General features: G+C 35.7%; 1 long non-coding RNA gene across 1 annotated transcript; it reads right to left on the bottom strand.

Annotated features, from left to right (window-relative positions):
- Positions 1-5448: 5448 nt before the first annotated feature.
- LOC140622622 (uncharacterized) lies at positions 5449-12499 on the bottom strand. The gene is made up of 3 exons (XR_012022310.1): positions 12417-12499; positions 10994-11132; positions 5449-5693 (listed from the first exon to the last, which is right to left on the bottom strand). It is a non-coding gene; the product is annotated as an uncharacterized lncRNA (long non-coding RNA).
- Positions 12500-12896: the final 397 nt, after the last annotated feature.

The following is a 12896-nucleotide window of genomic DNA, read 5'->3' as shown; positions in this document are numbered from 1 at the left end:
AGATCAGGAACGAGACAGGGATGTCCACTCTCACCACTGCTATTCAACATAGTACTGGAAGTCCTAGCCTCAGCAATCAGACAACAAAAAGACATTAAAGGCATTCGAATTGGCAAAGAAGAAGTCAAACTCTCCCTCTTCGCAGATGATGATACTCTACACAGAAAACCCAAAAGTCTCCACCCCAAGATTGCTAGAACTCATACAGCAATTCGGTAGCGTGGCAGGATACAAAATCAATGCCCAGAAATCAGTGGCATTTCTATACACTAACAATGAGACTGAAGAAAGAGAAATTAAGGAGTCAAGCCCATTTACAATTGCACCCAAAAGCATAAGATACCTAGGAATAAACCTAACCAAAGAGGTAAAGGATCTATACCCTAAAAACTATGGAACACTTCTGAAAGAAATTCAGGAAGACACAAGGAGATGGAAAAATATTCCATGCTCATGGATTGGCAGAATTAATATTGTGAAAATGTCAATGTTACCCAGGGCAATATACACGTTTAATGCAATCCCTATCAAAATACCATGGACTTTCTTCAGAGAGTTAGAACAAATTATTTTAAGATTTGTGTGGAATCAGAAAAGACCCCGAATAGCCAGGGGAATTTTAAAAAAGAAAACCATAGCTGGGGGCATCACAATGCCAGATTTCAGGTTGTACTACAAAGCTGCGATCATCAAGACAGTGTGGTACTGGCACAAAAACAGACACATGGATCAGTGAAACAGAATAGAGAACCCAGAAGTGGACCCTGAACTTTATGGTCAACTAATATTCCATAAAGGAGGAAAGACTATCCATTGGAAGAAAGACAGTCTCTTCAATAAATAGTGCTGGGAAAATTGGACATCCACATGCAGAAGAATGAAACTAGACCACTCTCTTTCACCATACACAAAGATAAACTCAAAATGGATGAAAGATCTAAATGTGAGACAAGATTCCATCAAAATCCTGGAGAAGAACACAGGCAACACCCTTTTTGAACTCGGCCACAGTAACTTCTTGCAAGATACATCCACGAAGGCAAGAGAAACAAAAGCAAAAATGAACTATTGGGACTTCATCAAGATAAGAAGCTTTTGCACAGCAAAGGATACAGTCAACAAAACTAAAAGACAACCTACAGAATGGGAGAAGATATTTGCAAATGACGTATCAGATAAAGGGCTAGTTTCCAAGATCTATAAAGAACTTATTAAACTCAACACCAAAGAAACAAACAATCCAATCATGAAATGGGCAAAAGACATGAAGAGAAATCTCACAGAGGAAGACATAGACATGGCCAACATGCACATGAGAAAATGCTCTGCATCACTTGCCATCAGGGAAATACAAATCAAAACCACAATGAGATACCACCTCACACCAGTGAGAATGGGGAAAATTAACAAGGCAGGAAACCACAAATGTTGGAGAGGATGCGGAGAAAAGGGAACCCTCTTCCACTGTTGGTGGGAATGTGAACTGGTGCAGCCACTCTGGAAAACTGTGTGGAGGTTCCTCAAAGAGTTAAAAATAGACCTGCCCTACGACCCAGCAATTGCACTGTTGGGGCTTTACCCCAAAGATTCAGATGCAATGAAACGCCGGGACACCTGCACCCCGATGTTTATAGCAGCAATGGCCACAATAGCCAAACTGTGGAAGGAGCCTCGGTGTCCATCGAAAGATGAATGGATAAAGAAGATGTGGTCTGTGTATACAATGGAATATTACTCAGCCATCAGAAACAATAAATACCCACCATTTGCTTCAACGTGGATGGAACTGGAGGGTATTATGCTGAGTGAAGTAAGTCAGTCGGAGTAGGACAAACATTATATGTTCTCGTTCATTTGGGGAATATAAATAATAGTGAAAGGGAATATAAGGGAAGGGAGAAGAAATGTGTGGGAAATATCAGAAAGGGAGACAGAACGTAAAGACTGCTAACTCTGGGAAATGAACTAGGGGTGGTAGAAGGGGAGGAGGGCAGGGGGTGGGAGTGAATGGGTGATGGGCACTGGGGGTTATTCTGTATGTTGGTAAATTGAACACCAATAAAAAATAAATAAATAAATAAATAAATAAATAAATAAATAAATAAATAAAATAAAAAGTAAATCCTTATAGTTGATTTATATGTGGTCAAAATTGAGAACTACTGACTTAGAGCATCATAGCACATAACAGGCATTCCATAAAGAGCTGAATGATTGACTAACTTGTAAGTTGAGAAAGGCACTAAGAACATGCTAGAAGTACCAAGCTGGTGATGAAGGTTCTGGCTTTCAGAAGCATAGTTACTGATGCAACTTTGTCATTGATATATTTAGGTGGGTTTAAAATATGATTCTGGAGTTTACTTGATGCTATGGGCAAAGAACAATGAGCACTTTCCTAGAACAGAGGATGAGAACCCTTTTGTTTTCAGCAGTTAAGTAACTCTCCAAAATTTTATTGCTACAATAATAGCTAGGCTTATAAAGCTACTTTCAGATTTAAAGAGCCAATAGATAAAAGGTAAAGACCTATGAATCTCTAGGTTCAGCCCTGAGATAAAACCTTTATAGCCAAACGTGCTGTCTCTGGAACTTGTTTTTACTCTAAATGCCAAAAATGCCTTCAAAGTGAGGAAGATGTGATCTCTCCTCAAAATACCCAAATTATGGCACAACTACTTTATATATATATATAAATATATATATATATGAATATAAATAAATATATATATATATCTCCACCTCTTTATCCATCTATTGATGGACATTTGGGCTGCTTCCGTAGTTTGGCTATTATAAATAATGCTGCTATAAACATAGGAATATATGTATCCCTTTGATTTGTGTTTTTGTATTTTTTGGGTAAACACCCAGGAGTGTGATTACTAGTGTAGTTCTAGTTTTAAATTTTTGAAGAACTTCCATACTGTGTTCCACAGTGGCTGCACCAGTTTCATTCCCACCAACAGTGCAAGAGGGTTTCCCTTTCTCTGCATCTTTGCCAACACCTGTTTTTCCTGTTTTTTAGTTTAACCATTCTGACAGGTGATATCTCATTGTAGTTTGCTTTGCATTTCCCTGATGATGAGTGATGTTGAGTATCTTTTCATGAGTGTGTTGGCCATCTGTAGGTATTCTTTGCAAAAATGTCTGTTTGTGTCTTCTCCCCATTTTTTTCATTGGATTATTTGTTTTTTTGGGTGTTGAGTTGTACAAGTTATTTATATAATTTGGATACTAACTCTTTATAGCCATTTGTAAATATCTTCTCCCACTCCATAAGTTGCTTTTTAGTTTGTTGGCTGTTTCCTTCACTGTGCAGAAGCTTTTTTATTTTGATGTAGTCCCAATACTTTATTTTTGCTTTTATTTCTTTTGCCTCAGGGGACCTACCTAGAAAAATGTTTCTATGGCCAATGTCAGTCAAATAACTGTTTGTGCTCTCTTCTAGGATTTTTATGGATTTAGGTCTCACTTTTAGTTCCTTAAGCCATTTTGAGTTTATTTTTGTGTATGGTCCAGTTTCATTCTTATTCATGTAGCTGTTCAGTTTTCCCAACACTATTTGTTGAAGAGTCTGTCATTGTTTTCATTGCATATTCTTTCTTCTTTGTAAAAGATTAAGTGGCCATATAATCATGGGTTTATTTCTGAGCTCTCTGTTTTGATCATGGATCTGTATCTTTTTTTGTGCCAGTATCATACTGTTTTGATTACCACAGCTTTGTAGTATATCTTAAAATCTGGGATCATGATACCTGCAGTTTTGTTCTTTTTCTAGATTGCTTTGGCTATTTGGGTCTTTTATAGTTACATACAAATTTTAAGATTTGTTCTAGTTCTGTGAAAAATGCTGTTGGTATTTTTTTAAAGATTTTATTTATTTATGAGAGACAGAGAGAGAGAGAGAGAGAAAGAGAGAGAGACGGGCAGAGGGAGAAGCAGGCTCCATGCAGGGAGCCTGACGTGGGACTTGATCCTGGGACTCCAGGATCACGTCCTGAGCTGAAGGCAGGTGCTTAACTGCTGAGCCACCCAGGCTGCCCTTGTTGTGTTTTGATAGGGATTATTTTGCATCTGTAGATTGCTTTGGATAGTGTGGACATTTTAACGTGTTCTTTCAATCCTTGAACACTAATTTCCACTTCTTTATGTCATCTTCAATTTATTTCATCAATGTTTTATAGCTTTCAGAGTACAGGTCTTTCACTTCTTTGGTTAAGTTTATTCCTAGGTGTTTTATTCTTTTTGGTACAATTGTAAATGGGAATGTTTTCTTAATTTCTCTTTCTGCTGCTTCCTTATTAGTGTATAGAAATGCAATAGATTTCTGTAATTGATTTTGTATACATAAAGCAGCTAATGACAAACATAAAGGAAGTAATTGATAGTAATACAATAATAGTAAGAGACTTTAACATGACTCTTAACATCAATGGATAGATCATCCAAACAAAAAATCAATAAGGAAACAGTGAGTGGAGGATGCTGTTAGCAAGTTAGCAGAGTACCAGTGCTGCTCTGGTACCTGCAGGTGCCCAAGTGTCTTGGCTGGGCAGTAGGATAGGGGAATGGTGCCTGCTAGCTCCTGTGTTCCTGGAGAACTCTCTCAATGGTCCCTGCCACTCAGGCACATGGTCAAGGATTAGCAAACAAAACTCCCTCCTGTATACCCTCAGTGTTTTTTAAACTGCTGTTTCTATGCTGTATCTCTGAGGCTGTTTGTTGTGCTCAAAGAGCAAGAACTCCGTTCCCTCTCATCCTCCAGGCTCTCCCACAAGCCTGCTGATTTTTAAAGTTCCAGGGCTATTAAGCTCTGCTAATTGTAAGAACTCCCAAAATTTGGCCTCTCTAGTTTTCAAAGCCAGATGTTATGGCACTTCATATACCTCATTTAAGCTCCCAGGTGTGAAGGTCTATTTCTCTTCCCTCTACACACCAATATTGTCCCCCTAGAGAGTCCTGTAGGTCCCATTAGCTCCAGAACGCATCTCTGCCCTTCCTATTCTCTTCAGTGTGGCCTCTTCTCTACATTTCACTGTGGAAAGTCTCTTCTTCCGTCTTCGGGTCATTTTCTTGGTTATCTACACTGATGTGGCTGTCATCTAATTGTATCCTTGAGATGGATTGAACTTAGGATCCTCCTATTCGGCCATCTTTCCCAAAAGTCCTATATATGGCTTTTATAAAGCTGTTTGACTTTGTATACTTGAGAATGATTTCCTAGGAGTAAAGTTCCTCAAAACATGTTTTGGTAAATACTATTCTGAATGACCATCTAGGTTAGGAGCTGGAAAACAATGGTCCAATATTTGAACTTGTCTTGTGCTTGTTTTTGTATAGACTCTGAGCTAAGAATAATTTTTATATATTTTAATGGTTGGAAATAATCAAAGGATAATGTTTTGTGATACTTGAAAATTATATGAAATTTACATTTCAGTGACCTTGAACAACCTTTTTTGACACACTACCACAGTCATTTACATATTGTCAATGACATATTGTCAATGGCTGTTTTTACATTATAAGGGCAGAGTTGAATACAGTTGACCCTTGAACAATAAGGGTTTGAACTGTGCAGGTGCACTTAAATGCAGATTTTTTTTTCCGGTAAATATATTGTGAGTTTTTTTGGAGATCTGTGACTATTTGAGAAAAACTCTCAGATAAACCACATAGCCCAGAAATACCTATAAAAAAGAAAAGTTAGATATATCACAAAATTTATATAGATACTAGCCTGTTTTATTATTTACTATTATAAATATACACTAATCTATTATAAAAGGTTAAAATTATCAAAATTTGTGTACCAAAACACAGAAAATACATAGCATCATTCATAGCCGAGAGAAATGTAAACCAACATAAAGATGCAGGATTAAATCATAACCACATAAAACTAACTGTAGTACATACTGTACTCTATGTTAATTTTGAAGCCATCTCCTATTGCTATTGTGGTGAGCTCAAGTGTTGGGAGTATCTGCTTAAAATGCTGTGTGATGCTAATCACATGAGCAGTCTATCTCTCCAGTAAATTGTGTATCACAGTAAAAAGTAATCTCTTGCAGTTCTTGTCTATTTTTCATCACTTTTAGTGCAATGTCATAAACCTTGATAAAAAACACCATGGGGCCCATTCAAAGTACCACTAGTGATGCTGAAAGTCCTCAGAAAAGCAGAGAAAATCATGACATGGCAAGAAAAAGTTGAGCTGCTTGATATGTACCATAAATTGAGATCTGCAGTTGTGGTTGCCCATTATTTCAAAATGAATTAATCCAGTGTTAAGGACTACTATAGAAAAGAAAAGGAAATTTGTGAAGCCATCACTGTCAGCAAACATGAAAACCTTGAACTTTTGTGAAATACCTTCTTACCTCATTGTGAAAATGCAGCTTCTTTATAGGTGCAGCATTGCTATAAGAAAGGCATATCCTTAGGTAGACTTTAATATAATTCAAGAAAAAGCAAAGTGATTATATGACAACTTAAAGAAAAAGGAAGGTAAAGGACCCAAAACTAGAGAATTTAATGCCAGCAAAGATCGGTTTGATAATTTTAGAAAGAGATTTGGCTTTGAAAATGTCAAGATAACAGAAGAAGCAGCTTCTGCCAACCAAGAGGCAACAGATGAGTTCCCAGACACCATTAAGAAAGTCATTGAGAAGAAAGGATATCTGCCTGAACATATTTTTAATGCAGACAAAAGTGTCCTATTCTAGAAAAAAAATGCCACAATGAACATTTATTAGTAAGGAAGAGAAGTGAACACTGGAATTTATGGCAGGAAGGGATAGGCTAATTTTACTGTTCTGTGCAAATACAGTCAGATTTATGATCAGGACTACCCTCATCTGTAAAACTGCTAACCCCCGAGCCTTGAAAGAAAAAGATAAATGCTAGCTGCCAGTCTTTTGGTTGTATAACAAGAAAGCCTGAACAGTGAGAACCCTTTTTTTGAATTGGTTCCATTGATGCTTTGTCCCTGACATCAGGAAGTATCTTAACAGTAAGGAACTGCCTTTTCAAGTTCTTTTGATGTTGAACAACGTCTCTGGCCACCCAGAATTCAACACTGAACGTACCAAGGTGGTCTGTTTGTCTCCAAATACAAGGTCTCTAATTCAGCCTCTAGATTAAGGGGTCATAAAGGCTTTCAAGGCTCATTACACATGATACTCTACAGAAAGGATTGCCAGTACTATGGAAAAGAGCCTCAATACAGAGAGCATCATGAAAGTCTGGAAGGATCACACCTTGAAGATACCATGATTGTTATAGAAAAAGCCATGAAAGTTATTGACCTGAAAGAGTAAATGCCTGCTGGAGAAAACTGGGCCCAGATGTTGTGCATAACTTCACAAATTTTACAACAGAGCCAATCAAGAAAATCATGGAGATTGTGGATATGGCAAAAAAAGGTGAAGGGTGAGAGTTTCAAGATATAGATCTTAGAGAAATTCAAGAGCTAATAGACACCACACCAGAGAAATGAACAGAAGATAAGTTGATGGAGATGAGTGCTTTGGAACCAGTGCCAGAAGATGAGGAAGGAGAAATAGAAGCAGTGCCAGAAAAGAAGTTGACGTTAGACAATCTGGCAGAAGGTTCTGATTATTTAAGACTGCTTTGGATTTCTACAACATGGACCCTTCTATGATTCAGACACTGAAACTAAAGCAAACAGAATTGGTACCATATAGAAACACTTTTAGAGAAATGAAAATACAAAAAGTCAGAAATTACAATGTATTTCCATAAAGTCACAATGAGTGTGCCTGCCTCTTCGGCCTCCCCTCCCACCTCCTCCACGTCTTTGGTCTCCGCCACCCCTGAAACACCCCTCTCTTCCTCCTCAGCCCACCCAATGTGAAGATGATAAAAATGAAGACCTTTATGATGATTCACTTCCACTTAATAGACAGTAATAATCATCATGCCATATAGTCAATAAACTTTTCTGTTGTGTATGTGTCTTCATCTGAAAACCTAATAACTGTAGGACAAGAACTGTGTGAGACATTTCTGTGTCACAATTACCACCATCACCCAAGGGTTTATCACATAGAACACCACATGTGAAACTGGTATGGAAGTGAACAGCCTATCCTCACATAGGCATAAGGTGAGTGATAGTTAATATAAAACTAACAACGTGTTAGTTTTCTGTTTTATAACTTTGCTTTCCAGAATTACGGTGTGCTTCTCATAATTGGAGAAACTGCACATCAGCCTGTCAACACAGGTAAGTGTTTTTTTTCTTTTAAAATTGTAACAATATTTCAAATACTGTATTATGAATATGACTGTAATACTGTATGCCATAAAATTTTATAACAACTCATCCGTTAGTATATAGTTTAGGCTACTGTGAAGCAATCATCCTGATTACACTAGGCTACCATAAAGCAATTGTATTGCTGCTTCTTAGTTATCAATGTATGAATCATTGTACCTATAAATAAATATAAATTTATTTTTCACATTATCTCTTCATTTTCTATGTCAAATGTAAGTAATATATGTAACACCTATAGTGCTTTGTATCATATCAGACAATATTATGTAGGTACTGGCAATTTATCTTACAAATACAGTGTTAACTGGTATTATTTATAAATACTGTACAGTACTGTAAGTATATTTTCTCTTCCTTATGATTTTCTTAATAACATTGCTTTCTCTAGCGTACTTTATATGAGAATATAGTATTATATATATATATATATCATACAAAATATGTGTTAATTGACTATGTTGTCAGTAAGGCTTTCCATTTAATAGTAGGCTAATAGTAGTTACGTCTTGGGGGAGCCAAAAATTATATGTGGATTTTCAGCTGTGGTTGATCAGCACCTCTACCCACCACAATGTTCAACGGTCAACTGCAATTGCAACAGAGATCTTCCATAGTTCTGTCAACACTTCACACTGCTGTGTGGTAGCACTATAAATTGCAATGATGCAGCTCTAACTGATCAATGTTTCAAGTGTCATGTGTACCTCTATAGTGCAACATTTTGTTTTAGTATTTATTACCAGTGCATCCCCACTATGTTGAAAAAAGTAAAGCAAGTAAAAATGAGCTCCAAATGTCATGTTTTTTAAAGGTGCAGGAGTATAAAAAATATTTTGTTGTTAAATTAGATGACATATCATTGTATTTACTATGCAATGACATTATAGCTGTGCTGTAATGGATCTTTGATCTATGACAAAGATGGTATTGCAGGTCAGAGGGGAGAGAAAGCCCCATCTAAATGAAAAAACAAAAACAAACCCCAAATGTGAACTTGACCTTTCCTCACATTCTACATGGAAACAATTCGAGGTGGATTAGAAATCTAAGTGTGAAAGATCAAACAATAATACTTTGATATATAATACAGAAGAATGACTTTGTGACTTTGAGGTAGAAAGTTTTCTATAGAAACAGAAAAGGCAAAAAGAAAACATAAAGTACCGACCATAATGGAAGATTGACAAATTTGAGTACATTGTAATTAAGACCTTCTATTTATCAAAAGGTACCAAAATAATAAGATATAATTTCACTGGCCAATTCCATGACAACGAAGAGCTCAATTAAGTGACCCATTTAGATAAGTTCCATTTCAAATGGCTAGCAGTCACAGAGCTCAAAGTTTGCAGAAAAGAGAGCTAACAGTCTTACCTTTCCTAGTCACAAAAATGTATAATAAATATATAATACTCATTCTCAAATATAAAAGTTAATTTATCAAATGAGCAATAAATGACTTGGTATTTATTAATATTACTAAAAAGTACTTTGAAAAAACACAGTAGATAGTATTAGAACTAATATGTCCAAATATCTTACAAATTATTTGTGTTTCATTCATATTCTACCAATCACAGCATTTGAAAGGCGCTAGTTGTGTTAGATATTAAATTAACCTGACTAAATTGAAAAGAAAACACATTACAATACAATTATCCATGTGGCTGTCATTTAGAGTCCTGGCTTTACTGAAATAATCATTAGACTAGTAAATAAACCTCAACAAAACCAGTGCACTATTTTATGTTAGTACATGCATTAGCTTTATTGTAGCTAGTGGGCAAAGACAATTTGATGAAACTCCTGGAGGATGACACATTTCACAATGAAATGTTTTTCCATCGTTTGCTTTATCTGGTAAATATAGGAACCATTAGCAGTTTAAATGTGGCCAGTTTAGGTCAATAAAAACTATGAATACAAATTTGTAAAGTTATTATTTCAAGCTCAGTAATATAATCAAACAGACAAATGTTAGTGTGGCTTTCATATATAACTACTAAAAAGAATAGTCTCAGAAGTAGAGTATTAGTCATAAACATTTCCTTTATGTAATATGATTATTTGTGCTAAAAATAGCTTTTTAAAAAGTTCTTCAGCAAGAAGAAAATGGAAAATCTCTGTACCTTCCCCTAAATTTTGCTGTGAACCTAAAACTGCTCAAAAAATTAAAAAAAAAAAAAAAAAGGCCAGGTAAGAAAAGACACTCCCCTTTTAGGGACATTCACTCCTTATAGCTTGCCCACAACTCGGCCATGTGGCCCATTCATGCCTGCGTCAGGGGCCAGGGTATATGATTTTTAATCTCAGCTGCCATGTGCCTCACCAGAAAGAAAGTGAAGAGGTGTTGCTGGGCATAATTAATAGTTTCTACCATGCCAGCTAACAAGTGCAGTCAAATAACTTTATTTCTGTATTCCTCATACACAAGATGGTACCTGGATATAGCAGAGGTGCAGAGATACACTGTTGGAACCTATCCCACTGTTTTTACCTTATCCTATATGTTTCTATTTGGTACCTAACACTTATCTTGTCATTCTAATAAACAGATTTTGTTTGGGAGAATTCCAGAGAAAAATATTTTGTCAGATATTGGAAAACAGAAGACTCTTATTCACAATTTACTAAGTAATTAGTAATACTTATAAATACTTATATGAAGTATTTTATGTCCATTACCTCTCACAATTCTATTTGGAAGTGAAGCTCTTATAACCATTCAGAGATGAGGAAAGTAGACTTAGATAAGTTGAATAACTCAGAACAGTTGAAGCTGAAATCCAGAATGAATGTTCTTTCATAAGCAGTTGAAACCAGTCTAAATAGAAACATTTGGTGACCTATTAGGGACGATATGTCATATTATTAAGGCTTCAGAGACAGACAAAACAGTGGCTAAAAATATAATACATTGCTTATGCCAAGGAATCTAAAACCCATGGAATGTCTGAAATTATTTTAAATTGTTAAATACTGAAATGAATGAGCCTAAAATTATATGCTGATCCAATGAAAAGGTTACATTGCAGACATGCCAATGAGGCCTCAGAGCTGCTAAGTCTTTATTGAAGAAGCAACATTCAGAATGTAGACATTAAAAAAATAAATTAGGCCCATGGTGCACATTTCAACAGAGAACGGTGAAAGTAATTCAATGCTGTTGCTCAATATGTTGTCGATTCTATCAAACTGTGCCTTTGTTTTCTTTGTAAACAAAAGCAAATAAACCCAAACAACCTAAACTAACCATACGGAAGCTTGTCAAATCACAAGTGAAAGCCCTCCCTCCCCTTTCTCCCTTTTCCTCTTTAAATCCTAATTCCCAGGCTGTGTGTGTGTGTGTGTGTGTGTGTGTGTGTGTGAGTATGGGTAGATAGACGTATTCATACACAGACACACACACATACTTGTTTTAGTCAAACAGAATCAGACTCTGTGCATTGTTCTGTAGTCAACTATAAAAAAAGCACAGCTTATTAAATAAGTCACCATTTTATAACTAAATTAAAAAGCACCTTTATAATGTAGATTACTGTCTGCCTCTCTATTTGTTCCTACTACACTAATTATCTACTTTAATGCTTATGCTATATTATTTTGATTTCAGTAGGTTTATAGTAAGTTTAATATCTGAAGACAATTGTTCACAGTATTTTAGCTATTCTCCATGTTTTCACAATATTTTGGATATTCTTAGAGATATTTCCTCTTCCATATGAACTTTTCCATTTGAATTTTTGTATATGGACAATTTTGTCTAGTTCAGGAATAAGCCTTCTGATTTGTATTATATTCATTTTGTCTATTAATTTGGGGAGGATTGACTCTTTTATAATATTAACTTCCAATTCTGGATAGATATGGTATATCTATTTTTTTTAAGTTTTGCTTTATATGTCTTTTCTTAAGATTATAGTGTTCCTCCCCTTAGGTGCAGGGTACATGTTCCAAGACCCCCAAAGGATGCTTGAATTCACAGATACCACCAAACCTACATTTTTTTCCTATACGTACTTGTGATAAATTTTAATTTATAAATTAGATACAATAAGAGGTTAACAATAATTAATAATAAAATAGAACAATTAAAACAATATGTTACAATAAAAGTGTGACTGCGGTCTCTCTCTCTCTTTCTCTCTCTCTCTATCAAAATATCTTCTTGAACTATAGACACCCTTCTTGTGATGTTGTGAGATAAAATGCCTGCATGTTGAGATGAAGTGAAGTGAATAACTAGGCATTATGATGTAGTGTTAGGCAACTGCTGGACTTCTGACAATATGTCAGAAGGAGTATCATCTGCTTCAGGCCACAGTTGACCATGGGCAACTGAAATTAAAGAAAGCAAAACTGTAGAGGAGGAGGGACTACTGTACAGAATTTTTCATCACATGTTTTTTTAAGTATTTACTATTTTTGATGTTGTGATAATGGGAAAATTTTCTATTTCCATTTCTAATGGATTAGAAAAGCTATTGCCATTTGTATATTCATCTTGTATTCAGCTGTTTTACTAAATTTGCTCAGTAGTTTTTAGAGTTTACCACTAGCATTTTCAGTTTTTCACTGGGATGTCAAC

The sequence above is a fragment of the Canis lupus genome, chromosome 32 (genome assembly GCF_048164855.1).
Source record: "Canis lupus baileyi chromosome 32, mCanLup2.hap1, whole genome shotgun sequence".
Classification (NCBI taxonomy): Eukaryota; Metazoa; Chordata; class Mammalia; order Carnivora; family Canidae; genus Canis; species Canis lupus.
This window is presented reverse-complemented; position numbering and strand designations above follow the sequence as displayed.